The 27,177-nt window shown below is 39.1% G+C and overlaps 1 pseudogene; it reads left to right on the forward strand.

Moving 5' to 3' along the window:
- LOC122488186 overlaps window positions 1–27,177 on the forward strand; it is a 67,803-nt pseudogene that overhangs the window by 622 nt on the left and 40,004 nt on the right.

Raw genomic sequence — 27,177 nt, forward strand, 5'->3', positions numbered from 1 at the left:
CAGTACAGGTTTCCTTTGGTGTCTGTGATGTCAAAGAAATAGGAAGTGTGTGGTTAGAAAATGGAAACTGATTATGTGGGGTTTTAAAGTACAAATTAATCCTCTGTTTAACTTGCTCCTTGCCCACTAAATACAGATATTTCTGGTTCACTTGCTTAGAAAAAAAAAATCTGAGTTTTTAGTGTTATAACAAGATCTCATGCTGGGAATAGCAATAAAGGACAAGCCATAGTTTGATACATCTACTCCCAAATTCACACACCTCACCCTCTTTGTTCCCAAAAGTAAAAAAGGTGAGAGACATTGTAGTGTAACCTAACACAAAATAGTTATGAATGTAGAATCTATTCCTACAGGATTTCCTTTGGATTCTTAATTTAGTTAATTCCTGAGAATAGAAATTCATGATAACAAGAAGGATTAGCACAAATGTTTCTTTTCCCTAATTCTGCTTTTAACAAGTATATTTGTGGACACAATACTTAATGGTGTTTTTATCATTGGGAGATTTGTCCAGGCTGCTTTCAGAATCCATCAACCCACCCTGTGAATTATTGGTCTCTCTCTGGACAAAGATTCAAATAACCACTCTACAGATACCTTCATTCCATTCCTTTTCCCCAGACAGACAATGTAAGTTATAGTTAGCTTCCCATTAGAAGCATATATTGAGACAAGCAGTGTTGTAGACAATGAAAAACACTGGACAATCCAAAAGTCAATAGAGGTTTATTGAATGAATGAAGTCATTCATAACTTTGACTGTGGAGTGAATAACAAGTTTTTGCTAGAAGCAGATTCATCTTCGTAGTTAGATTTTGTTTTGTCTAGTAATAGATTTTTAGACTGCTGCAGACAGCAAGCTGGCATTTGGTTGATTTGGGAAACAGATAGCATTTCTTTCTTTCTTTCTTTCTTTCTTTCTTTCTTTCTTTCTTTCTTTCTTTCTTTCTTTCTTTCTTTCTTTCTTTTTTTCTTCTTCTGTATCGAGGCCTGGGAATTTTTCCCCTAACGTCATTCCAAGTTTGTGGAAATCATGCAACTCAAGGACATCTGCTTACGCTGAGCTACTTGTGGTGACCCAGGATTGTTGGGATTTGTGTTTAGCCCCCAAGCTGCCATCCTGAACACACAACAAAACAGCTCACATTCTTCTGGGTATATAATAATTGTCATTGGGTTTAGTAGCTTCAAATACTCCCTATGCAGATGAGTATGTGTTCTTTATAGTTTAGTGAAATATATTTTCCCAATCCCTAAACTCTGAAAGCTTTATTCAAAACAGCACAGCCATCCTTTTTGTTTTATTTTTTTCCCAGAAAAACTTGCACTTTCAAGACTAGCAGGAATTGGTAAGCACTCTCCCTCATGTTCCATAACTACCAATGACTCCACTGAGGAGGTGTTTGGGAAAGAGTATTGACACTTTTTTCCAAAAGAGGAATCAAAAAAAAAAAAAAAAAAGTCACACAGCCATCACAGAAATGCTAGACACTGGGGACAGTATAGACTGAAAACCGCTTAGGTGCAGAGTGCACAGACATCTGCCTCCCTCCCTAAAAGCTCTGTACCATGTAACCATGGCAGGAGTGGAGAAAGGACAAATCAAAGTTGCTAAAAGAAGAGCCTTTTAAACTGATCTTTTCCCTCTCCATTTCTCATTTCCTCTAAGCAAAGCTTCTGACACTGCTGCAATTACTCCAAACCCGTCTCATTTGGGTTCCCTTCCTCACAGGTAACACATATTCTGGGGAGTCAAGAGAACTCCAGGTTAGACCTAGAAGAGTGGAGGCAGGTTTTCTTTTAAGTTGTCCCAGTCAGTTCCCCGGGGAATATGAAAAGGAAAATTCAGAGCAAAAGTTCTTTCCATGAATTCAAAAAAATTGCACATGGTTGGCTTAAGTATCCCTTGGCTATTCCTCTCGGAGATCAGAAAATGAATGACAGGGTCTAGTATAGCCCGCAGTCACAGCCAAATGGGTTGAATGATTCAATCCCACCCCTAGTCTTGGGATGCTTCCTCTATGAAAAGCATTAAGTTCTTATGTTTTCTAACTCACAACCTTCAATTTTTACATCCTTGCTTCCTCTCAGCACTGTGGCCACACTACAATGCTTTTCAGATCCTTGATCATACCTTTCCACCTTCCCTTCCCTAGAACACCTCCTCTTCTTTCCTTACCTAATCCTCACTCTCTCCTTGCAGCTTCCTTAGAAAAGGCTCCCCCAAACCCTCAGATTAAGTTAGTTCAGCCTGTTATACCTTCTCTCATAAGCCTGTTTTTCCCTTCTTAGCAATTGTGAAGGCTGTTGACCTCAACCACCAAGAGAAAATACCAGGAGAGGAACCATATCCTTATTCACTAATGCATCTCCAGAATCTTAACTGTTATTTTCTCCTTTCCTCCCCAACCAAATAATGAGTAAATATATGTCCAACTTTTGCCCCAAGGACTGAGCACTTAGGAAACAAAATTTTATGAGTAGCCTTTCAAACTCTTTCCTCTTATTCCAGTTCTTCTAAAATTCTGCCCCCACCCCACCCCCTAATAGGATTTCTATTTTTCTTTAGAGAGCACAGAGAGTCTTTGTACTAGTTTTCCATGAAAGACATAACAAAGAACCACAGACTGGGTGGCTTCAGCAGAAATTTATTTCCACAAAGGTCTGGAGACTAGACATCTGAGGTAAGGTGTCAGCAAGGTTGGTTTCCTGTGAGGCTTCTCTCCTTGGCTGTCTTTTCCCTGTGTCTTTTTCATGGTCTTCCCTCTGTGTCTGTGTCCCAAATTCCTCTTTTCATATGGACACCAGTCATACTTGCTTAGGGCTCACCCTAAATTACCTCTTTAGAGGCCCTAAGTCCAAATACAGCCACATTTTGAGGGACTGGGGGTTAGGTTCCAATATTCGAATTTCAGGGATATACAATTCAGCCCACAACAGTCCTCCTTGGGAGGCTTGCTTGGATGGATAAATACAATTAGCCAGCTGTCACTGTGAACTCTAGGTAGAGCACATTCTTCACACTGACATACAAAGTGAGTTTTGCTTTCCTCATTCATCAGGTGGGTGCCTCTGACCTGATGGCATCTCCTAGAGGCTTAGTGAGAAATGAACGTTGGAGGAACCTTCACAGATCATTTAGCTTAACACTCTTACAGATGGATAAACTGAAAAAGATATCAACCTGGCCAAGATCTCCCAAGCAGTGAGTGTAGAAACTGAAACTGACTTTCAGAAATAGGAAAACTTAAGCTTTGCCCCCAGACTTTCCTACCTTGCATTACCAGGATAATTGCCTCAGGTTTATTTCATTTAGTCCGTTGAGGATGAATAATCTGTGGTCCTATTTAGTTCTGATTATAAAAATCTTACTTTTAGCTCCTATAATTATGTGGAAAATTCCTTTCTGTTTTTATCCCCCAACATCTTACCCAAATAAAGTATGTGGAGAAAAAACACAGGCAGCACCTCCCCAAGGCCATATCTATTCTTCTTAAAAAGAGACATTTATTCAAAATATAGGAACTTAATTTTTTCCTACCATCTTTTGAAGCAAAACAATGGCAAGACAGAAATAATCCATCATAATCTTTTCAAATACCAACACCCTCTGCTTCCCATGCAGTCATTTTTAACCTGGGCCATGACTGGAAATGAGAGCTGTCATAGAGAAAAGAACTATTTATTTTTTTATTAAAAAAAATTTTTTTTTCAACGTTTTTTAAATTATTTTTGGGACAGAGAGAGACAGAGCATGAACAGGGGAGGGGCAGAGAGAGGGAGACACAGAATCGGAAACAGGCTCCAGGCTCCGAGCCATCAGCCCAGAGCCTGATGTAGGGCTCGAACTCACAGACCACGAGATCGTGACCTGGCTGAAGTCGGACGCCTAACCGACTGCGCCACCCAGGCGCCCCGAGAAAAGAACTATTAATCCAAAAAGACTCAGCTCTTACATATAGAATCGTCAAAATCAACTTAAATTCGTGAATCATAAAATGTATCTAACATGTCACCAAATATTCCCAGGCTCAAAGCTCCAAGGCTCTTAGAATCTCACTATAAACACTTCCTGAGAAATATCAATTTAGGCTGAAACAAGGTCTTCTGATAGAGTGACATAGGTGGTTGTCACAGAAAGTTCCTTTCACCTCCTAAGATCCTTTCCCTGAACAAACACTGAGCATCTACAGTACGTTGTCCATGGTCACAGAGTGGTTGTGTTTATTAGTTAGGGTCAGGTAGCATGCGACAGAGGATTGATATTACCTCATTCCAGAGATGCATGAAAAGGAAGAAATTTGCTCCAGATCTCAACTACCTAAGTGAGAGTCCAGAAGAGTATCCTTGAGTCAAGTGGCTGCCACTTTCACACTCAGAAAAAAATGTCAAGGGAATTTAAAGAAAGGAGAGATCACTTAAAACTGCCTAGAGCAGGAAAGTAGGAATTACTTCTATAGAAGCATTTAGAGATGAGACAACAACACTGTGACAGGGCATCAGAGAATGAAGAACACTTGAACTTGGGAAAGTGGGGAAGGAGTAAGAAAAAGCACAGGCAAAAGACATCTGAAAGAAAATGTAAATTATGGGGTACTGACAATACGTTTGCGACAGTAATTAGTTCAGTTGCTGGATCAGGAGAGAGAGGTGGTAAAAATAACTTTTTATTGAGCCTTTGTAGTGTTCTAGGCACAAAAGTGAACATTCTATGTGCATAATTTAATTTAATCTTCAAAACAACCCCAGGAGCTAGATTCCATTATTTTCTCCATGAGAAAATGGGAAGGCTTAGAAAGGTTAAGCAATGTGCTGAAGGTCCCCCAAGAGGCAGAATCAAGATATTTAATTCCAGAATCTATGCTCATAACCACAATACTATCCTAGAATTTGATTAGGAGGAAAACTGAGTGCCAGAATAAAAGCCTGAGATCTTATTCTGCAAGTGTTGGGGAGCCAGTGAAAGGTTTTGAATAATGAGAATGACATAATCAATATCATTCTTCAGGAATGCAAAGGGATCTATGGTCATAGATCATGTGTCCAAAATATACACAAAAATTTATATAGAATTTATATAGAGAGTAGAATTTATATAGAGAGTAAAAAAAAGAAGCACAGCTTTCAAGAACAAAGGCTATTTCCTAATCTCAACTACCATTAAGGAATTGATGCAGTCCTTCCTCACCCCCATTTTATGCATGGCTTCAGGTCATCAAGCTTTGGTCACCAGAAGAAAGGAAGCTATGGGGACAGATGACTCAGATCCTCACAGGTGGTTGTTGAAAGGTTAAAAACACAAACTGCCTCATCTTTTAAAGCCGTATAGAAACAAAAATCAATCACGCATAGAAAAACGATACAGGTTTGGAATTATCCAGGGCAAGTGATTAAACCCAATGTGTATCCCTACCGCTCTCTCACCACCTTTCTGCTTTTAGTGGTGTTAGTTATTTAGCTTTTCAAAACTAACATAAAACTGATGTACTTTTTACAGCAACTTAACAAAATAAAATGTGAGAGGTTCTTCACCAGAAAAATAAAAAAATAACACAAATTACTTTCCAAACAAAAAAAGAATCCACATTCTGAATTATCTATTTCACTACTACCAGGTATATAGGCTTAGGCTCCTTAAGAAGTCCCCATTGATATAGGAGAGACCCACATAGTAGGTATCATGTGTCACCTTGTTGATCTGTTGTCCACAGCTGGTATCTTTAAAACCACATAAATGGGAAACTGCCTATTTGGTTATTGGAATTTGAAACCTCAAATCTGGTCATACAGGAATAGAGAGATCAAATCATGAATTACATAATTCTTTCATTTACCACTAAATAAGACTTTATTGAGCCTCTACTATTTGTCAGGCACCATGCTGGGTACTGGGGACACAAGGAGAACAAAGCCAACTGGAATCAATAAGTTAAAGAATTAGCTACTTGATTATACCTATGATAAGTGCAATAAAGAAAATAAAAGTACTGAGATAAGAATAACTGGTGTGGAGAGAGGGCAGCCCATTCCTTTTCCCCTGCGTGGCTATCTACAATACATTCTAGATCATGCTAATATGAAAAATCTCTTGGCGTTGGCTTTGTAGTGAGACCTAACTGTATTCTGATGAGGATGCCTTGTTACTTAAATACCTCCCTAGCAGAGGATTCATAGCAGTTTGCAAATGGCATGCTCATTCATCACTGCAGCATTCCTGAGAGCCAAGGAGAGGTTCAAGCCTCATTACCTCTATTTGAGAAAGAGGAAGGGCAATGACTAGAGAATTACCCCCAGCCAAATATCAAAGAGCAAAGCAACTGTGGGGTTGATGCTGTAGCTGAGCTCAGATCCCCCTGTTCCTAGATTTTTCCACTAGACCATTCATTCTATCTTTCAGCATAAGTTGGCAACTCATGCTTGCCTGGAGGTTCTGGAAGCAAACCAGCTTAATCCCAACTCAGCAAAATGGCTTATTTGTTACACCAAGAAAATTGTTCCCAGTAGTCATTAATATGAAGTTTGCTTACCTAAACTTATAAAATTTCATACCTGCGAGAAATCTAGTATATGGAATCACAAACTGAATACTTTTGTTGAGTGTTTCAGCTAGCTTTATCCTCTTTGCAACAAACAAATAACCCTACGTTGGAAATTTCTTTCATGGAAATTCTAGTAGTCACATCAAGTGGAACTTATTTTAAGAGTCATCATGAACCACATCCAGAAGAATACATTCAGCTACTTAAATAATCAAAGGACATGAGACAATCATAAATGATTGTTCTGGAAGAGATGAAGAAGAATCACTTAATTCAAACCTTTACCATTCCAGACGTGGTTTAAAGCCAAGAAAATTAAAATGACTTTTCTAAGGTCTCACAACTTCTGAGCCAGAACTCAAATTACAGTTTCTTGATCCTAAATCCAGTGCTCTGCTAAGGTATCAGAAACTCTACTCAGTAGTCAACACATCCTTGGGACACAGGGAAGACATGGACATTGCGGCTTCAGAATGGTAAGGACAGGGGCACCAGGGTGATTCAGTCAGTTGAGTGTCTGACTCGTGGTTTCCAGCTTGGGTCATGGTCTAGTGGTTTCTGGGTTCAAGCCCTGCATCGAGCTCTACACTGACAATGCAGAGCCTGCTTGGGATTCCCTCTCTCTCTACCCCTCCGCCATTCTCTCTCTCTCTCTCTCTCTCTCTCTCTCTCTCTCTCTCTCAAAATGAATAAATAAACTTTTCAGTTACAAGAAGCAGACTTGAATGCAAGTATTTGAATTTGGGAGATTATTCCAGGAAATAGGGGAGCAGTAAAACAAGAACGGGAAGGAAACCAGAAAAGGGTTTGTCATCAAGCTAGTAACCAATGTGGATAGCTAAAGCTAAATCTCACTGGGAATACCTGGGCACTGTGTAGAACATATGCTCAGAGTTCTCACACTCAAAAAGTGAGGGAACTGGGGTGTTTACACACTGAGGTAAACAATGACCTCCAAAGACATCCACATACTAATTCCCAGAGTCTGTATACCTTGCAAGGCAAATGGGACTTTGCTGTTGTGATTAGATTAAGGATATTGAGATGGGGAGATTATCCTGGGTTATAGGCAGACCCAAAGTAACCATTAGGGCATTATCAGAGGGAAGCACGGGGATCAGAGTTAGAGAAGAAAATGTGACCTTAGGAGCAGAAGTCAAAGTGATATAGCACCACAGCCAAACAATCTCAGAAGCTGGAAAAACCAAGGGCACAGATTTTCCCTTAGATCCTCTAGAAGGAACATTGCTTTACTGATACCTTAACTTTAGCCCCATGGGACCAGTGTTGAACTTATGATGTCCAGAAGTATAAAATAATAAATCTGTGTTGTTTTAACTGCTGAGTTTGTAGTAATTTGTTATAGCGGCAAGAGGAAACTAATACACAACACCAACTCTTATCAGTCATTGGTTAGGGACTGTTCCTTAAGTGTTAACTCTCTGGTATTTCTGGCCTGCAGTGTACTAAGGTAGGAAAAGCCTCAGGCAAAGAGACACAGGTGTAGGCATCTATACCTTGGGCTGGTGTGCATCTAACAACATAAGGACAGAATACTGACGGCCTCTACTATATCTCCAAACTGCAACCTATTTCCTAATCTCCTCCCAGAGCAGCAAACACCCTCTATTCTGCCAAAGCAATTCAATCATTTAAATAAGCAATGAGGAGTATTATTGAAAGAGACAAAGTCATACCTTGACATGTCTCTGTGAATCTCATCTTAGAATGTTACTTTCTTGCTATGGATTCTTGGCAATTTGGGAATATAGCCTTGTCTATTATCACTGAAAAGGCCCCCCAGATAAAGACAGAGGCTTATAATACAGTGGTGTCATTGGTAAAACTTAGCTTCACGATATCTTCTTGCAATGTTTAATATCCAAGTATCATAGATAAGACAAAAGGTCAATTTACAAACATCTACAGAGCAAGCCGAAGAAAAGCAAAGAATCTCAATTTATACTGTAACCCAGAAGAAGTCTATCAAAGTATTCTTAAAAAATCTTTGGAGAATGTTATTATATTGCACTATCTATAGAAGGGAATGTAGGATATAAGCAATATATAAGGAAATAACCCAAAGAGAAATGAAGGACAAGGTGAGTTTGAAATATCCACTGTCACTCTCTGATAATTAAATGCTCAGTATGTATCCCTCAAGTTCCTTTTGAGCATCTTCCACTAATTAGTCCATGCTGCCTCTTTCTACATTTCTACTTCATATATGTGCATGTATGTAGGGCAGTATTATAGTGAGATTCTGGTGTTCGTGCCCAATGGAGAATGACTGCACATGAAGAAAGGATAAATTAATAACAAGTGTTACAAAGAATATGGACAAAGGGAAGCTTTGTATATTGCCGGTGGAAATGTAAGATGATACAGATGATGTGTAAAATTGTTCCTTGAAAGGTTAAACACAGAGTTACCATACGATCCTGGAATTCTACCCTTAGGCATACACCCAAGGGAACTGAAAACATAAGTCCACACAAAAACTTATACACAGATGTGATGTTATTCATAATAGCCAAAAAGTGAAAACAACTCAAATTTCCATTAATTGAAGGGTGGATGGGGCACCTGGGTGGCTCAGTCGAAGCATCTGACTTTGGCTCAGGTCATGATCTCGCAGTTCATGAGTTTGAGCTCCGCACTGGGCTCTGTGCTGACAGTTTAGAGCCTGGAGCCTGCTTCAGATTCTGTGTTTCCCTCTCTCTCTGCACCTCCGCTGCTTGCACTCTGTCTCTCTTCCTCTCAAAAATAAATACACATTAAATTTTTTTTTTAGTTGATGAGTGGATAAACAAAATGTGGTATGTGTGGGTATACATACATAGATGCATACATACATACATACACGGGTGGCCCTTGAACAATGTGGGTTAGGGGCACTGACCCCTCCCACAGTAAGAAATTCATGTATAACTTTTGGTACTCCAAAACTTAACCACTAATAGCTTGATGTTGACTGGAAGCTTTACTGATAACATAAACATTAACAAAATTTTGTATGTTACATGTATTATATACTGTATTCTTCTCAAAAAGTAAGCTAGAAAAGAGAAAATGTTATTACAAAAATTGTAAGAAAAAATACATTTAGTGCCATACTGTAAAAAAAAGGACGGATATGCACACTCACACAGTTCAAACTTACGTTGAACACACACAAACACAACACAAACACACACACACACACACACACACACACACACAAGCACAAGTGAATATTATTCTGCCATAAAAAGGAATGAATTACTGATACATGCTCCTACATGGCTGGACCTTGACACATTAATGCTAAGTGAATGAAGCCATTCACCAAGACTACATATTGTGTAATTCTATTTATATGAAGGTCCAGAATAAGCTAACTTTTAGAAAAAAGTCCACAGACTTTTAGTGATAGTCAGGAGATAGAAAGAGGGAGCAGAGAACAGGAAGGGATGGCTAAATGGGTACAAGGTTTCTTTTGGGGTGAATAAATGTTCCGGAATTAGTGGTGATGTATGCACAGCTTTATGAATATACCAAAATAAGAACCAATGAAATATACAGTTTAAAAGGGTGAATTTTATAGTATTGAATTACATCTCAATAAAAACATGCAAAAAAAATAAGAGACAGAATATATGGGCTATGCCTTTATTTTATTTAATTAGCTTATTTTTTTACTTGTTTAATTTTGAGAGAGAAAGTGCTAGCAGAGGAGGTGCAGAGAGAGAGGGAGGACAGAGGATCTGAAATGGGCTCTGTGCCAACAGCAGAGAATCTGATGTAGGGATCGAACTTGCAAATTGTGAAATCATGACCTGGGGCTGAAGTAGGATGCTCAACAGACTGAGCCACCCAGGTACCCCTTAAAGGCTGTGACTTTTACAGCAACCACCACATGTATAAAGCATTATAGTTGTCCAACACACTGCTAAATTTTAATGAAGTATGCAATTTTCCAGAAATTCCTGAAAGTCCATATGTGATTGAAAACTTATCACTGAATCTGATATCTGTTTTAAGTTAATTGGCCACCTCAATACATTATACTTCTTTAAAAAAGCTAATTGGTCTCATGGTTTTTTTTAAGTTTATTTATTTATTTTGAAATGGTGGGGAGGGTTAGAGAGAAAGAAACAGACAGACTCCCAAGTAGGCTCTGCACTGTTAGCACAGAGGCTGATGTGGGGCTCAAACTCACGAACTGTGAGATCATGACTGGAGCCAAAATCAAGAGCTGGATGCTTAACCGACTGAGCCACCCAGGCATCCCAGCTTCATGTTTTTATATTTCCAGCACCAACCTGAGTCTGTGTGGGGGATTTCAGAAACAGTAGATGGAATATTACCTGATCATATTTTCCTGCTTAAAACCCAGCAGTAATTTCCCAAGAGGATAAAGGCTGTCCTTCAGGGTATACCATATTAAGCCCCTCACAGGTTGGACCTTGTCCACAGTTCTCAGCCTCTTCATCCACCACTCCCCAAGCACCTGCCTCCTTCCAGGTGGCCCACTTCATCCTCACAGCATCCTCTCAGTCAGCAGCCACTGTTAAAGCCCATCCCTCTGAAGTGTTTTCTTCACCTCCCACTGTATCTGGGAAACTCCTGCCCAGGGAGTCATCTGGGCACACAGAGAGGCCCTGGGAGCATTCTCTACACATCTCTGTTCCTGCTCACCACCTGTGAGGGTGTGTTTTCAGAGAATTTTTTTGTCTCTATGCCTGAATTCTTTGAGGTGGGACCACAGCTTATTCTTTGTACCTCAATATCTACTGCATTCACAGCACATAGGAGGCATTCTATAAATGTCTGTTAGCTAAGTGCAATAATAAATATTGTCAGAGATGTTTAAAAATCCAATGTAAAGGGCAAGAGGCAGTTTGATCTGGTGGCTATACTCCTAATCTAAAAACAAGCAGACCAGCCTTCCATTTCTAGCCCTGTCACTTGCCTGCTTTGTGACCTTAGGCAAGTCATTTACATTCTCTGAGACTCTGGAAAATCTTAGAATTTTAGAACATTTTGCAGTTAAGAAACATCTACACAATACAAAGTCAAATACTAAATTGCATAATCTAGATTCCTACATCAGGAGTTCAAAGAAGGAGAGAATGGATGGGAAAATTTCTCAGAAAGGCAAAGAAAACATCAAGATCTATGACCCACTAAGATCTGCTCCATACCAAACTGCGCCCATAGAAATAGGCCCAGCCACACATCACTCGGTCTAATTACCCTATTCTTCTAATTCCTCTTTCATACGTTGCTCTTTTTGCCTGACTCTCCAGAAACACAGAACTTCTGGGAGTTGAAAATTAAGTTTTTAAGAAGATATTAAAACAAGTGACTTAATTCTGCCAATAGAAATAAAGTTGAGAGGCCGCAATAACTGTGCCATGTTAGAGAAGACAGCAAGCAGCCTTCTGTGCTATATGGTTTCAGCAAATCCTGTTCTTCACAAAAATGATGTGTAAGGTTGGCAGTTGAAACATGACCTTGAGATGCTCAAGACAAGAGTGCTGTATTTAAAACCCTCATTTTAATTGCAAAGTTCTCAGAAGTAGAGGCTCCAGAGTCAAACTGTCTAAGGTCAAATACAGGCTCTGCCACTTACTAACCGAGACCTTGGACAAGAACTTAACCTCTTCGAGTTTTTTCATTCATTTTAAAAATGAAGATAATAATAGTAATTACCCCCACAGGAAACTACTGTAAAAATGTAAAAAAAAGAAATACATTTAAAATAGTCGGGGCGCCTGGGTGGCTCAGTCGGTTGGGCGTCCGACTTCGGTTCAGGTCATGATCTCGCGGTCCGTGGGTTCGAGCCCTGCGTCGGGCTCTGTGCTGACCGCTCGGAGCCTGGAGCCTGTTTCGGATTCTGTGTCTCCCTCTCTCTCTGGCCCTCCCCCGTTCATGCTGTCTCTCTCTGTCTCAAAAATAAAATAAAAGTTAAAAAAAAATTAAAAAAAAATAGTCAACACAGAGCCTACTTGCAACCTATATACCTAGCAACTATTTCTCAGACATATACTACTTTTGAATACTTTTGAGGCTGCAGTAGCCATTGGGAATATAATTATAATGAGATTCATCTTTGCCTATAAAGAACAATGAAAATGCTTATTCCCTGCCCCCCTCCATGATATGACATATGGTTAATATAAACCTAACTGCATGTTCAGAATACCTTGGAGAGAGAAAGTAAGGAGTGAACAACTTTTAATAAAGACAATGGAGAATGTTTCAAAATGAAGATTAATCCTATGACTACCATTTCTTGTTCTAAATACCATAGTCCCCACCTCTACCCATTATTTAATTAGGAAATTCTTTAATTTTTTCTTCCATTAGGGACTGCACAATTTCAACATAAATTCATTAACTATGATAGTTGCAATAAAATAACAAGCCAATCTCTTAAAGATTCTGAGCAGCAATCAGCCCCCACAATTTGGATCTGATAACATTTGTCTTATTTCTTCCTGACCCTGTTACTTTCCTCTCCAGGGGCAGTGAGTGTTTGTCTATAAATTTGAAGAGGTCAATGTACCAAGTTTCCCTTCAAAGAAATGCTAAAGAATAGATGGTGTTTTAATATCTTTGCTTTACAAAGTTTCAAACAAACATTTGTTCGTTAGATATTTAGTTCTTTGGTTTTCATTTTCATTCCCCACTTAGTGGAACAATCAATAATCCTGAAAGACTAACCTGCTAACCACATAGAGATATTATTTTACACCTCATTTCCCTCTGTAGCTTTTTGGATACAATGGAAACTATACTTAGTTTTTGTTGCTGTTGTTAAGTCTTGAAGTGTCTGAATAAATCCATCTCATTCCATAATACATAAAAAAAATGTTATTTTGTGATTGGTCCTTGAAGCAAAGTAGAATTCTGCCATTTGGAAAAGCAGGGGTAAAATTCCAGTTGACAGAGCAATGTAAGCAAAGTACAGAAGTGTAAAAGTAAATGATATGTCCTTGGAAATGCAAATAGTCTGGCCTGACAAGAGCATGAATTTGCAAATGAGGAACAGTTAGAAAGGAGGCAGGCTGAAAGGAGGTAGGTTTTCTTCAAGTACTGTCCAACTGACTAATTGGTTTAGTGACTGATCGATTTAACAAATATTTATTAAGTACCTACTATGTGTCAGATATTCTGCTGAGCACTAAGAATAAAATGAGGAATAAGACAGCCATTGTCTCTGTTCTCATGGCACTTGCCTTCTAGTGAACTGTTAGCTACAAGGTTGCCATCAGAGATTTTGTCTATTTGAGATCTCTTTCACAAGAGGACAAGGGCAAAATTCGATGAGCCCAAGTTACAAAAACATGAGTTTAGGTAGATATTTGGGGGGAAATTCATGAAAAATGAGTGAAGGACTAGTGTTAGTAATAAGAATAACACAAAGCTTTTATAATTACATAAACAATATGGTTTACATTGTAATTCACACTTGTTATTTGTTTCTTCATATGACCCTGTATCAGGTAAAAGAAATGTTATTACCTCAATTTACAGACACAAAGATACAGTAGATTAAGGTACAGTAGATTAAGTGGTTTGCTCAAAGTGACAAGTAAATTCTCGAATCTTGAATACAGGACATATAATCAGCTAGGCCAGCCTGGGGAGAAGGTCTATCTGGGAAATCTAACAGGCCCTCACTTCCTCTGATGGCTATACTGCTTACTATTTCTCCTTGTTAAATGCTTCTACAAACCCCTAGGTAACTCTATTATTCTTGGAGACTTTAGGTCCTGACTCACTCGTCACTTTCTCCAATACAACTCCTCTCATAATTCCCGATGACTTTAATATCCATGTAGATAACTCTTTCAATCACATAGCATCTTAATTACTTGACTTCCTTCCTCTCGTCCAACGGCTTTGTGCCTCACATGACCTCAGCCATTCACCCCCACAGGCATACTCTGGATCTTGTCATTCCTAACAATCTCCATCCTCTCAATTTCAAATATCCCTCTCCCCACCTACCACCTCTTATCATTCCAGCTCACTCTGATTATTCTTTGTCCACAACCAGGACAAGCAATCCATTAATCCTAATGCTGTTCTCCTATCCCCTACAGATCCCATGTTGTCATTTCCTCCGTACCCAGTTTGCATTCATGATATATCATTACTTTCTTTGAGGTACAACAACACCCATTTCCTTGTCCCTTCTTCTTATTTTCATACTTTCTACCCAAACCCTACCCCAGCTAAGTCCAACTATTTACAACCCTGAATTTATACCTGTGTAGCTGAACACACCTGGGGAAAAAACTCTAACTTGTAGAAATCCTCTGCCTTTAAGTTCATGACCACTGTCTGAACCAGACTAATACCATCTTGGACATACCCTCCCTGATGACCACTCTGTGACCTAAAGGCTTCTTGAGCACACCCTGAAACCAACATTCTTTCTTTTGTTTAACCTCACCCTTAAGTACACCCTTGGGACATAATGTCCTTGATCTGCTCTGGATATATGACTGATTCTCAAACATTTCCTTGTGAATAGTTCCCTGAAATTTACTCCCCAGAATCTAGGGCTATAAAAGTAGGTCTAATGGGAGGTGGGGTCATGGAGATCCATTGGTCTTGCAGCCACCCAAGATACGTGTCTTTCTGGACATCACTTTAATAAGCCATTTCTTGTCAAGCTGGACTTGTCAGCTTTTTTCATCAGTCTGATGCCCCCATAGGTCTTTGGAAGTCATTTGCATATTATACCTCCCTTTCACAGAAAAACTAATAATCTTAAAAAGGCCTTGGTGGTCATCTCTTTCCCCCACTCCCAAACAACTCCTCCTCCTCCTCCTCCTCCTTCTTCTTCTTCTTCTTCTTCTTCTTCTTCTTCTTCTTCTCTCTCTCTCTCTCTCTCTCTCTCTGTCTCCCTCCCTCCCTCCCTCCCTCCCTCAGCTAATGTTCTTGCTCCCTATTTTGCTGGGATATCAGATCCAATCAGAAGAGAATCTCCATATGTTCTCATTACCACACCTACATATTCATCTGCATCTCTGTCCAGATGCCCTATTTTCTCTCCTGTTTCTCCTGCTTGCTTCCTGGAATAACTGTCTTGCTCCTACCTAAATTCATTCCCCCTAACATACACTAGATCCCCTCTTGCCTACTTTTAGATATTTTCCTTGTAATTGCTTCGTCTTTTGTTCATGATGAGAATTCTCTCTCTACTGAATTATCATTGCTGTAATTTCTTCCATCTCAACAAAATAAAACAATCTTGACCCACTTCTCCCCCTGAGAACCAACAGCCTCATTTCTGACTCAGCTGTCCTTTATAGCAAAGCTCCTATCCACTTTCTCTCCTCTCATTCTCTTTGGAATCCACCTCCCTGAAATCAGTCCTGACAAAGACACCAATGGCCTCCATGCTGCTAAATCAGATGGTTGCTTTTAACGCCTCATCTTACCTGAATGGTGAGAGGCATTTGACACAGTCGATCACTATCAGAATTCTGACAATAGGGACGCCATCTTTGGCCTGGTGCCACATGATGTCCACATGATGACCGCACGATGACCTCCCTTAGGACTACGTGTTCCAGCTCCCTTGGAGGTTAGTGTATGCCCTGACTGGAATGCAGGGTGGCTTGCTCTTAAGTGTTCCCTAAATTTGCTCAGATAACTAGTAGAGATAATGTAGTTTCTGCTTCCTGCCCTCCTGACACACAGATGCACTACAAGGTCCATAAGTGTGAGCTATTAATTAAGTGTATGAAGACCCTTTGACCTCACCACAACAACTTCCTGTACATCTTCTTGCTGGATAAAATCTGTAGACCAAGGTCCAGGCTTTGCAGAGAACAACTGCACAGCTGTCTGGATCATCATGTGCCTGACCCTCTCTGTCAGTAAGCTACCCTGAAAAGAACTGTGTAAACTGTATGGAGTTGCCTGCTTCATTTTTCTATCTCAAAATAGCTCCTCAGTTTGGGAGATTCTTTACAGTCCCTCTCCCTCCACCTTCTAACAGTCACCTCCTCTTCCTGGAAATCATTTCCTCCTTGGCTTCCATAGCACCAACCCTCTTGGTTTTCCACAACAAGTCACCAAGTCCTTCTCAGTCTCTCCTGATGGTGTCTCCTTATCTCCCTGACCTCTTCACAGTAGACTTCCCAACAGCTCATTTCTCACACCCCTTTACATCCCCACTCTAGTCTCAGGGCTTAAATTGACATCTGCATGTTCATGGTATAAAATTTCATCTCCTGTTCAGACCTCTGTCCTGAATTCCAGTCTTTAAGATGCAACTATTTACTTGACATCTTTATACTGATGCCTAACAGGCATTTTAAAGTTAACTTGTTCAAAACTGAGCTCTTGATCTTTCCCCTAAACATGGTGTACCCCAAATCCTCTCCATATCAGTTCAGAGCAACTCCATCTTCCATTCATTCAAACCTCAAAACTTCAATCACCCCAAACTCCTCTTTTCCTCTCACACCACTTACATGTTCTACTGGAAAATCCTGTCGGTTTTACCTTTAATATAAAATCAGAATGCAATTACTTTTGCTACCTCTGATAATACAAACCCAATCCACATCACCATCACCTCTTACATGAATTATTGGTGAGTCCTATGAGGTCTATCTTAAAGATATTTAAAGTCTGACTGGTTCTCACCTGAATCAAATAGCTATCATCTCTTTCTTGGTTGACTGCAAGAATCTGCTCATCAGCCTCCCTGCTCAAGAATTGCTCTAGCTATTCTTGAGAGAATAGCTAGAATGATCTCTCAAAATATAAAACTGAGCACCTAATTCCTTAGCTCCGTTTCCTCCAATGGCTTCCTCAATTTCACTCAGAGTGAAAAGCTGACAATTACCATTAAGACTCAACACGAGCTCCTATCACTGCCAACTACCACCATGACCTCCCCCAACTCCTACACTCATACTCAATCTTCTGCTTCTGCCACACCAGTCTTTTTGCTTATGTTCAAACACTCCAGACCCTCTCTTTCTTCTGAAAGTCTATACACGCAAATGAGTCCCTCTGTCTACCCAATAAAAGTTTCTGTGACGATGGAAATGTTCTAAACCTCTGTTTTCCACTATGGTAGTCACTGGACAAATGTAGCTACTGAGCACTGGAGATGTGGCCAGGACAATTGAGAAACTGAGCTTTTAATTATATTTATTTTAATCAATTTAAATGTAAACAGCCACCTGTAGTTAGTGTCTACTTTTAGAGTTTGTCTAATGTGTTCTTCTCTGACATTCTCACATGGCTCCTTCCATTACCTCTTTCAGGTACCTGCCCAAATGTCACTTTATCAGTGAGGCCTCTTTGATCAAGATACTTAATATAGTCACTCCACATCCAGTTACCCCCCTTTTCTTCTTTGTTTTTCTTAATTTCTCCATTTTCAAAAATACTATGTTTCATATACTCATTTATTTGTTGCCTATCTCCTCAAATAAAATTTAAGGTCCATCAAGTTAGAGACTTCAGTCTGTTTTGTTTTCACTGTTATATCACTGGTGCTTAGAATAGTACCTGGTACATAGTAAAAGTTCAACAATTACTTAATTGATTCAACATTAACTTCTTGAGTGTGAGCCATTAACTTCTTGAGTGACCTAGAACAAGTCATGATCCACCTCTTGTGCTCAGGTTTTTTCTTCTTCCTAGTATTATCTTACACTGTTCTTGTTTGTTTTCTTTTTTGTAATTACAACAATTTATACATTCTTCATTTATTTGCTTGCTGCCTATCTCCTCACTAGACTAAAAACTCCCAAAGGTTAGAGCCTATGTCCAACTTATCAAATTAGCATCATGCTTGGAACATAGTTGCTGCTCAATAAATAGATAGCCTTTCTGAGTTATGACCAATTAAGTCTGACATTCAATAAAGTCTCAATAAGTATCTATTGAAGACTGCATTAATTATTTAATCTTCAAAATTAATTGGAATGGTAGATCTATTCAAACTTAGGCATTCTCAGTTCTTAAAGAAGGGTTCATATATGGATCCACATAACTGCACAGACATCAGATAAAGGCCAACTCTTGTGTGACTTGGCCTTGTAGGACTGTGGACCCTATGAGGCCCTGGGGGTTTTGGGGTGCTCAGGGAGAGCTGACATTATTCCTGCCTATCAGATGTGATAAGGACCTACCATCTGGTTCTTCTCCCCTCTTTCACTATCCTGAGAGGTTGTGGTGGTAGTTGTTTTGTTGTAGTGGTTTTGTGAAGAGGCTCTGGAGGGCCTTTTCACATTTTTAACACAGTCACCTTCATAACATCTGCCAACTCTGTTAAATGGCCATCCCTTTGCTCGGTCTCCTGCTCTCCTTCCACCCCCATTCACATCTCCAAGGGGGCAATTCCTGTTAACAGGCCTTCTTTTCTTTACTATGTGCAGCTTTATAAAATAACAGAGACAGGACACTATATCAGCAGTAAACTTGTCCATTCACCTTTAACATTTTGAGTCCATAAAGTATGCTTTACTACTAGCAGAGAGTGGGGACTTCTCCTCTTTGCTTGGCAGAATTGTTTACAGGGATTCAACATTTTCTAAAAGGCATTCACTAAGCTCCAAACAATTTTTAAATAAGATAGAACTGGATCCTAATATTATTGTCTTCACTTAAAAATCCAACTTATTGGGATCAATAGTACTACTTGCTTTTTGTTTAAGAGAAATGTAAAGCCACCTCCAAATCATCTTACTATAGGAAAAATTATACAGGGTCTTATTTTCATATGTCCCAAAGTTATTTTTCTTCTTATTATTTTTATCTTAATGCTACTAACAATAAGCAATAATTGAACACATGTTTTTGATATGTTTTTGGTGTCAAAACCAAAGTTTACTTTATAAACCTTTAATTTGTTTCTAATTCTGAACTGAGGCTCTCACTTTCTATTGTTAAGTCAATCTATTAAAAGCTGGAAATTTTAGAGATCCTAAACTGTGTCTTTAGTGCTCTACTGATGAATTGCAATGTAAGTCAGTTTTCGGAGACAATAGAAAAGGGCCATCACTTACATTACCCATTTTCAAAAGGCAATTTCTGCAACTGCCCCTTCTCACTCCAAAAGACTGTGTGATAGCCCATGCCTTGGTTAACCAACCTCAGGGACTTCTAGTTGTTTACTGTCACTAGAGTGAAAGCCACCTTTAAAAACGTGTCCCTATAGTCCAAATAAGTTATCTGGGCTTCCAAGTCTCCTGTTGGTCTCCCTTACAATTCCCCTCTGCTTTCTTATTTCTGACAAATCTTTGACAGCAATATACAAGTTAACTTTCTACTGGGGGAAAAAATAAAGAAATAAAAGCCCTTAGGGTGAAAACTTAGGATAATATTCCTGCCTCTCTACTAACTGCCAAGTGGCTTTAATCTATAGTGAACTCAGTAATACTAAAATAAATTCAATATTCTCTCTTGTTGGCAATAAACCTTACATGGTTCAAATCTTGATGGACAGAGTGAATTTGAAATGGAGAAATAAACTTACAGAGTGTAATGAATAATTGCAATATTCTTATTTTTAAGGATATTTAACTAATTGAAATTCTAACAGTACTGCCAAGCAGAATTATAGATCAAATCTCCACTAATGAAAACTGAAGAATTTTCTGTATTTATAAGTGGTTTTCTAGAAAATTATTTTCTTTTCCAAGCACAATACCCCTTAGAAATTCTTTAATTTCTGGGGGAAAATGCCCAAGATTGTAACATACTTTGGGGCACCAGCATGGCTCAATCAGTTGAACGTCTGATTCTTGATTTCAGCTCAGGTCATGATCTCAGGGTTGTGGGATCAAGCCACACATCAGACTCTGTGCTGAGAGTGGAGCCTGCTTAAGATTCTCCCTCTCTCCTTCTGCCCTCCTTCCACTTGTGTACATGCATGTGCATGCATCCTCTCTCTCTCTCTCTCAAAAAACAAAACAAAACAAAACATGTACCATACTGTACATTAACTTCCTGGTAACCTTCCTGATTGGACACTCAGGTGGCATTGCTGCTCCCTTTAGCCTGTCTCAAAAAAGAATACAGGTGGTTGGAATAGAAAATGTGGAAACTGAATGAGGTGAATTCTCATTTGGCAGACTTGTACCTACTTGCCATATCTCTCAAGTTTTTGTAGTTTATATTCACATAATATGTGAGGACAGGGTGGAGAAGTGGTGTCATGTGGTGAAAATCATCCTGGCTTGAGGTCAAGGGACCTTGATTCTAGGTTGTGACAACCTCCAACTACTACATGACTCTGTGCCAATGTCTGCCTGCCATTACCCTCTTCTACTAAATTGGGGGGGGGGGGGGCTGAAAAAGCTCTTCTCTAAAAGTCTGCTCTAACCCTAAAACTCTGTGACTTTTCTTCAATGAAATACAATGACTTACGTAAAAGTGCAGAAATAATTCATTCAATCAAGTCATATTGCCTTAACCTAAATGATTTTTGGTTGCAAAGTTCAAATGTAATTACAAAGAAATGGAAGGGACAGAAATGAGTTGCCAGTTAAAGTTAACAGACATCACAGGCAATAGCTCACTTTCCTGAAATGCACATTGACAATTAGCAATTAACATCTTCTGGAAACAAGCAAATGATCAGGAAGCCTTTTGGCAAAAGGGAGTCATAAAGTTTCATTGTACCACTTAACAGATATTTTATCACATGATAAATTAGGTACCTTTACATCCACTGAAATAATATATTTCCTACAATAATTAAAGATGATTCAAAGCCTGATGCACTATGGCAGGGCCTGATCCTGAAGAAATTACTTGTTCAATAAGATTTTGGTAGGTTTGTGTGAAAAAAAGAAAAGAGCCAAAGTCGCATATTATCTTTTGATAGAAGTAACAGAAAACTGAACCTCCAAAAGGGAAAACAGTGACTCAATTATCTGGTGAGTACAGGCTTAGGCCTGGCTTCAGTGAGGCTAGGTTCAGGGAATAACACAATGTTATCTTTGGGCTATTTGCTCTGCCCAATGTTGGCTAATCCTCAGGTTCTCCAAGTCACAACATGGGTGACTGCCACCAACATGGGTGATTGCCAACCAAGTTCAATTTCAGTGCTACTGAATACTTCTTTTCCCCTAAAAGTCAGAGTATAAATCCCAAGCTTGGTTATTGCTAGCTTGAATTAAGTCACCTAACAACATTTGAACCAAGCACCAACCCAAGGATGAAATGTGAAACCTGCCTAGTCTGGGTCATAAGCTGGTATCCTCCTCCACCAAACCCTGAAAACTTTGCCAGGTATGAGTGGAAGTGAGAGTTTCTTCAAGGAAACTAGAGTAATATTAGCCAGAAACTGGGTTGATTGTGGCTAGATTACAAATTAACAGGTGTCAATTTCACGCCTGAAATAACATGTGTTCTTACAGAAAAGTAATAAACTTGAAAAGCATCCTTACAGAAAAGTAATAAACTTGAAAAGCGTTCTAGTGATACCAAACTCATCTCTTCATTTAAGGCTGAGACTTAAACTGAAGTAAAACATAATGGTTATGCTCATAAGTGTTGGAATCAGAATCCCTATTTGGAGTTCTGATTCTGTCACTTATTAGCTCTGTATCTCTGGGCAAATTACATCACTGAACTGAGCCTCATTTGAAAATAGAAATAGTCATGGTCCCACCTCACAGGGTTGATGTAAAGATTAAATGAAATAATGGATGTACAGTACCTCACAGGGTACCTAGCACTTAGTGTCCAATAAATGATGGTTGTTATTAATAGAGAGAAAAAAACACTTGCCCAAAGTCACACAGCTAATTAATGACAATGCTGGAACTAAAATTAAGTCTCTTGACTTATAGCTCAGCAGAACTCAACTCATAAGCAACTCAATTTAATGGCACACAAGTCAACTATATCTGAAGCATTATAGAATAAATCAGATTTTCTTCCCAAATTGCTACCTGGAAACTCACAGTTCCCATTTCACAGAGCAGCCATGTAACGTCAACATCACCAGACACTGCTGAGAAGAGGCTATTACAGGCCTGTCATAGTTTGCTCCATCAACTGTAACTAGGCATATTAGAGAAAGACACCATTGACATTATGGACACAATCTGAGACCCTTGAGTATCTTATGGCTACTTATCTCATCAGCCAAGTACTTGCTGAGCATTTTCTGCACATTCAGCAATGTGTGGAAGATTAAAATAGAAAGCACATATTCTGCTATCCAAGGCCTTACTCTTATAGAGTGATGGATCAGTTGGGTGGTAGAGACAAAAAGTGTTAAAGGTGCTAAGGCAGAAGGGATCACTATAGGCAGGTTGGTCAACACATGACAGGCTGGGGCAGAGGTGATTAAGGATAAAAGGAATAGGGAAAAGGGACTCCAGGTGATAGGTTCAGCATAAACAAAGATGAAAAAAGAGAAGAGTATGATGTGGGAGAGTAGGAAGAAGAGCATGAAGGACAGAGTAAGAAGTAGGAAATTAAAACAAGCAAGACAATGCCAGCCCTGGATTCAGGACTGAAGAGGCAGCATGTGAGTGGATTGAAGGCTCAGGAGCACAACCCAGCAAGGAATGATTCCCAGTCGCTCAAGTATTCAAAACATTCATTGTGTCTCCAGTTCTTTAGCTTGATCCTCACGGTCTTACATGCTCTGATTCCATCCCCCACTTAGCTCTTTTTCCTCTTCTGATCATGGCCCACATTTTTACTCAACCACAATGCTCAGTGTTGGCAAAACCTGCTCATCACATCCCTGTCCATACTCATTTCCACATGCTGTTTCTTAACACTTAGAATGCCTTTCTGCTCTCATCTCTGCCTGGCATAATTCTGCCCACTGTAATGCCCAAGTCACAACCTTACCCATAAATAATCACTCCTTAAAATTGATGATAGGAAGAATTAACTAAGGGCCTTCACATCCACTATCTTTTTTAACAACACTCTTCTGGAGCCTATCACATTCCAAATTAGTTGTGATCCTCCCTCCTCTGAACCCCATTAAGGAACAGTAGCCAAAATAATAATAGTGACAGTAATGATGATAATACCATCATTTAATAAGAACTAAACACCTTATATGCATTATCTAATTTAACCTTTGTAAAAACTCCATGAATAATTTTGTGATTCTATTTCATAGATAAGAACAATGAGACTCAGGGTCCAACTTCGGCTTAGGCCATGATCTCACAGTTCGTGGGTTCCAGCCCCGTGTCGGGCTCTGCTGACAGCCCAGAGCCTGAAGCATGCTTCAAATTCTGTGCCTTCCTCTCTCTCTGCCCCTCCCCTGCTCTCACTCTGTCTCTCTGTCTCTGAAAAATAAATAAACATTAAAAACAAAAAATTAAAAAGAAAAAAAAGAACAATGAGACTTGGGGAAGGTATGTAAATTTTCCAAGGTCCTAGAGCTAATAAGCAGCAGAGCCAAGGTTGGACACCTAACTCATTGTGCTATCAGGGAAGACTTCTTTTCTTTAATGGCATTCATCATGAACTGCTTTTGATATTTATCTGTGTATATGGCTTAACTTCTTCATAAAATTTAACACTCCTTGAGGAAACAGAACATGCATTTACTTATATTAATAACAGTAATCTGTTATCTGTAAAATAACATTTGTATAGTAACTGTGTAACTTAAAAAGCCCTTTAATATACTAGTGTGTGGAAGTCTTAGCACAATCTTGTGAAGCAAGATTCATTTCCAACTTGCACATAAGGCAATGAAGTTCAGATGACTTAAATGACATCATCAAGGACATACTACTAGTAAGTTGCACACTCTTTCCACCAGAAGCTCTCAACCAAAATCCAGTGGCAGTTGTTGGAGTTGTTATACAAATACCTAGTTCTCTCATCCTCCCCCAAGATAGCTTAGAGCTATGGGTTCTATACCAGTTGCAAGAGGTGCCCAGTGGGAATAAGGTCCAGTTACCCACAGTAGTGATTTATTTAATCATATAGCCTTTGTTGACTCCTTCCTGGTCTTACTTCCTCACACCTGGACTGGTATTTCCTGGGATTACCTCCCCCAAAAGAACTACTTGCACATAAATTATTTTCTCAGGGTCTGCTTCTAGGGAAACCAAAATTGAGACATTCTTCCTGAAACACTGTTTCTCTCCCAATGGGTTAAAGGGGTGAGGTTAGGAAGGTAAAATAATCAGAAACTTTAGACTATGTGATTTCCATTTTCAACTCTTTAAACAAAGGAGAGAGGGAGCTGTTATAAGAAGAGTCAGTCATTTAATAGCCTGCAGCCTGTTAAATTCATTGCAAGTCAAAACTTCTGCTTAAAGGGGCCCTGATATTAAATAGACAGTTGCCTTGGAATCTAAAATAGAATTGGTTAAAACAGAGTAGAGAAAGATTTTCTTCATTTCTCTGGTTATTTCCATTACATACAGAAATATTCTGACACTGGCTCCTTTGCTCTGATTACAACTTAAGGCAATTTCTGAAATTCTTAGATTGAACTGGAACCCCCATTTATACCAGGTAGCGAAACTCATTTTCAAAATCCCAAAGCCTTAGCATGAAATCAAGAATCTTGATGTGGTCAAGGGGAACTAAAAGAAAAACCAACAAACATGAAAACAATTTAATTTAATGAAGGAGTGCCCAGGGAAACAGAGATAAAAATGCTCATGCATAAATACATGAACAGCAACACACAAAGTCCACAGAATAACTAATGTTATTTGGAAGGAAATTTTTGGTCCAGGGGATTATCTTAATCCAGTGGTGGCTTCATTATTCTCATAAAATCTCTAGGCCTCACCCCAGAGGGGAAAACTGAAACAGAAACTTTAAGTCAAGGAACAGAGCTGGGCTGATACCTTATTAGTTGGTTCATGAAGAATACTTCAAATTTGGAGAAAGCATATCCTCTAAATCTTAGCTTAATTTTCTGTCAATGAATGAGGAAATCTGTTTATATTTAAAAAGATGCTACACAGGCATAAATAGTTTTATTTGGTATGAGTTATAAAATCATCTGTGTAGGTAGAATCCTATTCTAAATTGGATGTGGGAATTACTTAGAAGCTCTGCTTAAGACGTCAAAGATAATACCTACTCTAGAGATAGGAAAGGCCTGGTACAGAGCTGAGAAATGGTGTTCAGCTGGCCCTATGGCTGAACCAATGACAGAACTCAGAGTAAAACCTTTGTAGGTTCAAAAACCTCAGTGAGAGTGAGGAAATTTGGACCCTGTGACTAGGTATTAAAATTTTGAGCGTTATCTAGGTTCTTTGTTTAAAGGATTATCGTGACACATAATGGAATAGCTTCATTTATTCTCAGGATATCCCTAATGGGTAAACTGTTAAAAGACACTGCTTTTCTCCACCAAGGAGGAAACAGAGAAGGAGCACAAGAAAACTGTCATGGTCCTGAGTGGGTTTGTGAATGACAGTGGGCAGAGTTGTGAAGATCTTTTTTTACCACTGATATTCCATGCCACCCAAACCAAATTCTTTTTTTTTATGTTTATTTGTTTTTGAGAAAGAGAGAGACAGAGCATGAGCAGGGGAGGGGCAGAGAGAGAGGGAGACACAGAATTGGAAGCAGGCTCCAGGTTCTAAGCTGTCAGCACTGTACCCGACGTGGGGCTCAAACCCACGAACCATGAGATAATAACCTGAGCTGAAGTCAGATGCTTAACCAACTGAGCCTCCAGGCACTCCCCAAAATTCTTAATTCTGGAAAAAAAAATATATAAAATCAGGTACTTGAGTACCTAGTAAAGTGGATATCTGAGAAGATATTTAAAAAATTTCTTCTCAATGCATTCTTAAGAAAGATGAAGGAAGTGAAAGCAAATTTCACTTGCTCCAATGAAGAGTTGAATAGGTCCAGTCAGTGTTCTGCTATGCTAAGATGGGCTTTGTTTATGATGCCATCATGAGCAGAGCAAAGGCTGTGTTCTAGGAAGTGTCAAAGGCATTCTCGTATGGACATCTGCTAATTACTCTCACTCAGTTATCCTAAACTGAATAGGTTACACAAAGGTGACCTTAAGGTTTTTCTGATCTCAGGCAATGTACTTTGTCTTCCCCCATATCCTACAGAGCCCTGGGAGGCTGGGGTCAACACTTAAATAATATGTCTAAAAAGTTGCAAATAAAAGCTACTCTCATTATGAGAAAGCCCCAACAGAGTGCAGACATTTCATTTAAAGCCAGAATGGTTTCTCAGTCTGATCATTTATTAAACTTATGTTTATCACATGAAGTAGGCTGGTTAGGTTATATTACTTCTATTTTAGAGGAGATGAGGCTCTGGTTCATAGTAATGAAAAGAAACCAAGTAATTCTTCAGGTTTAATAGCATGTAACTATGTAGAAAATAGCATTTATCAGGGAAAAAGGGCATTGTTTGTTTGGTTTGATTATATTTCCACCAGAGAAGTCAAAGGAATGGCCTAGATGTTTGATATTGATATTTCTGTTCTCATAGGCTGTGATGTTCTTTGAGTTACTGGTTTCTCCATTTATTTTCAAAGGTGTACTTGTAATTGTAATAGTAATTGCTAAAGTAATTCCTCTATTATTACTCTGCTCTTTGGGTGCCCTTTTCTTCAGCTAAAGGTTATTTCACCTACTAATCAGAAAAACGGGAAATGCCCTCAAAGGTCATTTCTGAA

This window comes from Prionailurus bengalensis, chromosome A2, assembly GCF_016509475.1.
Source record: "Prionailurus bengalensis isolate Pbe53 chromosome A2, Fcat_Pben_1.1_paternal_pri, whole genome shotgun sequence".
In the NCBI taxonomy this organism is placed as follows: domain Eukaryota; kingdom Metazoa; phylum Chordata; class Mammalia; order Carnivora; family Felidae; genus Prionailurus; species Prionailurus bengalensis.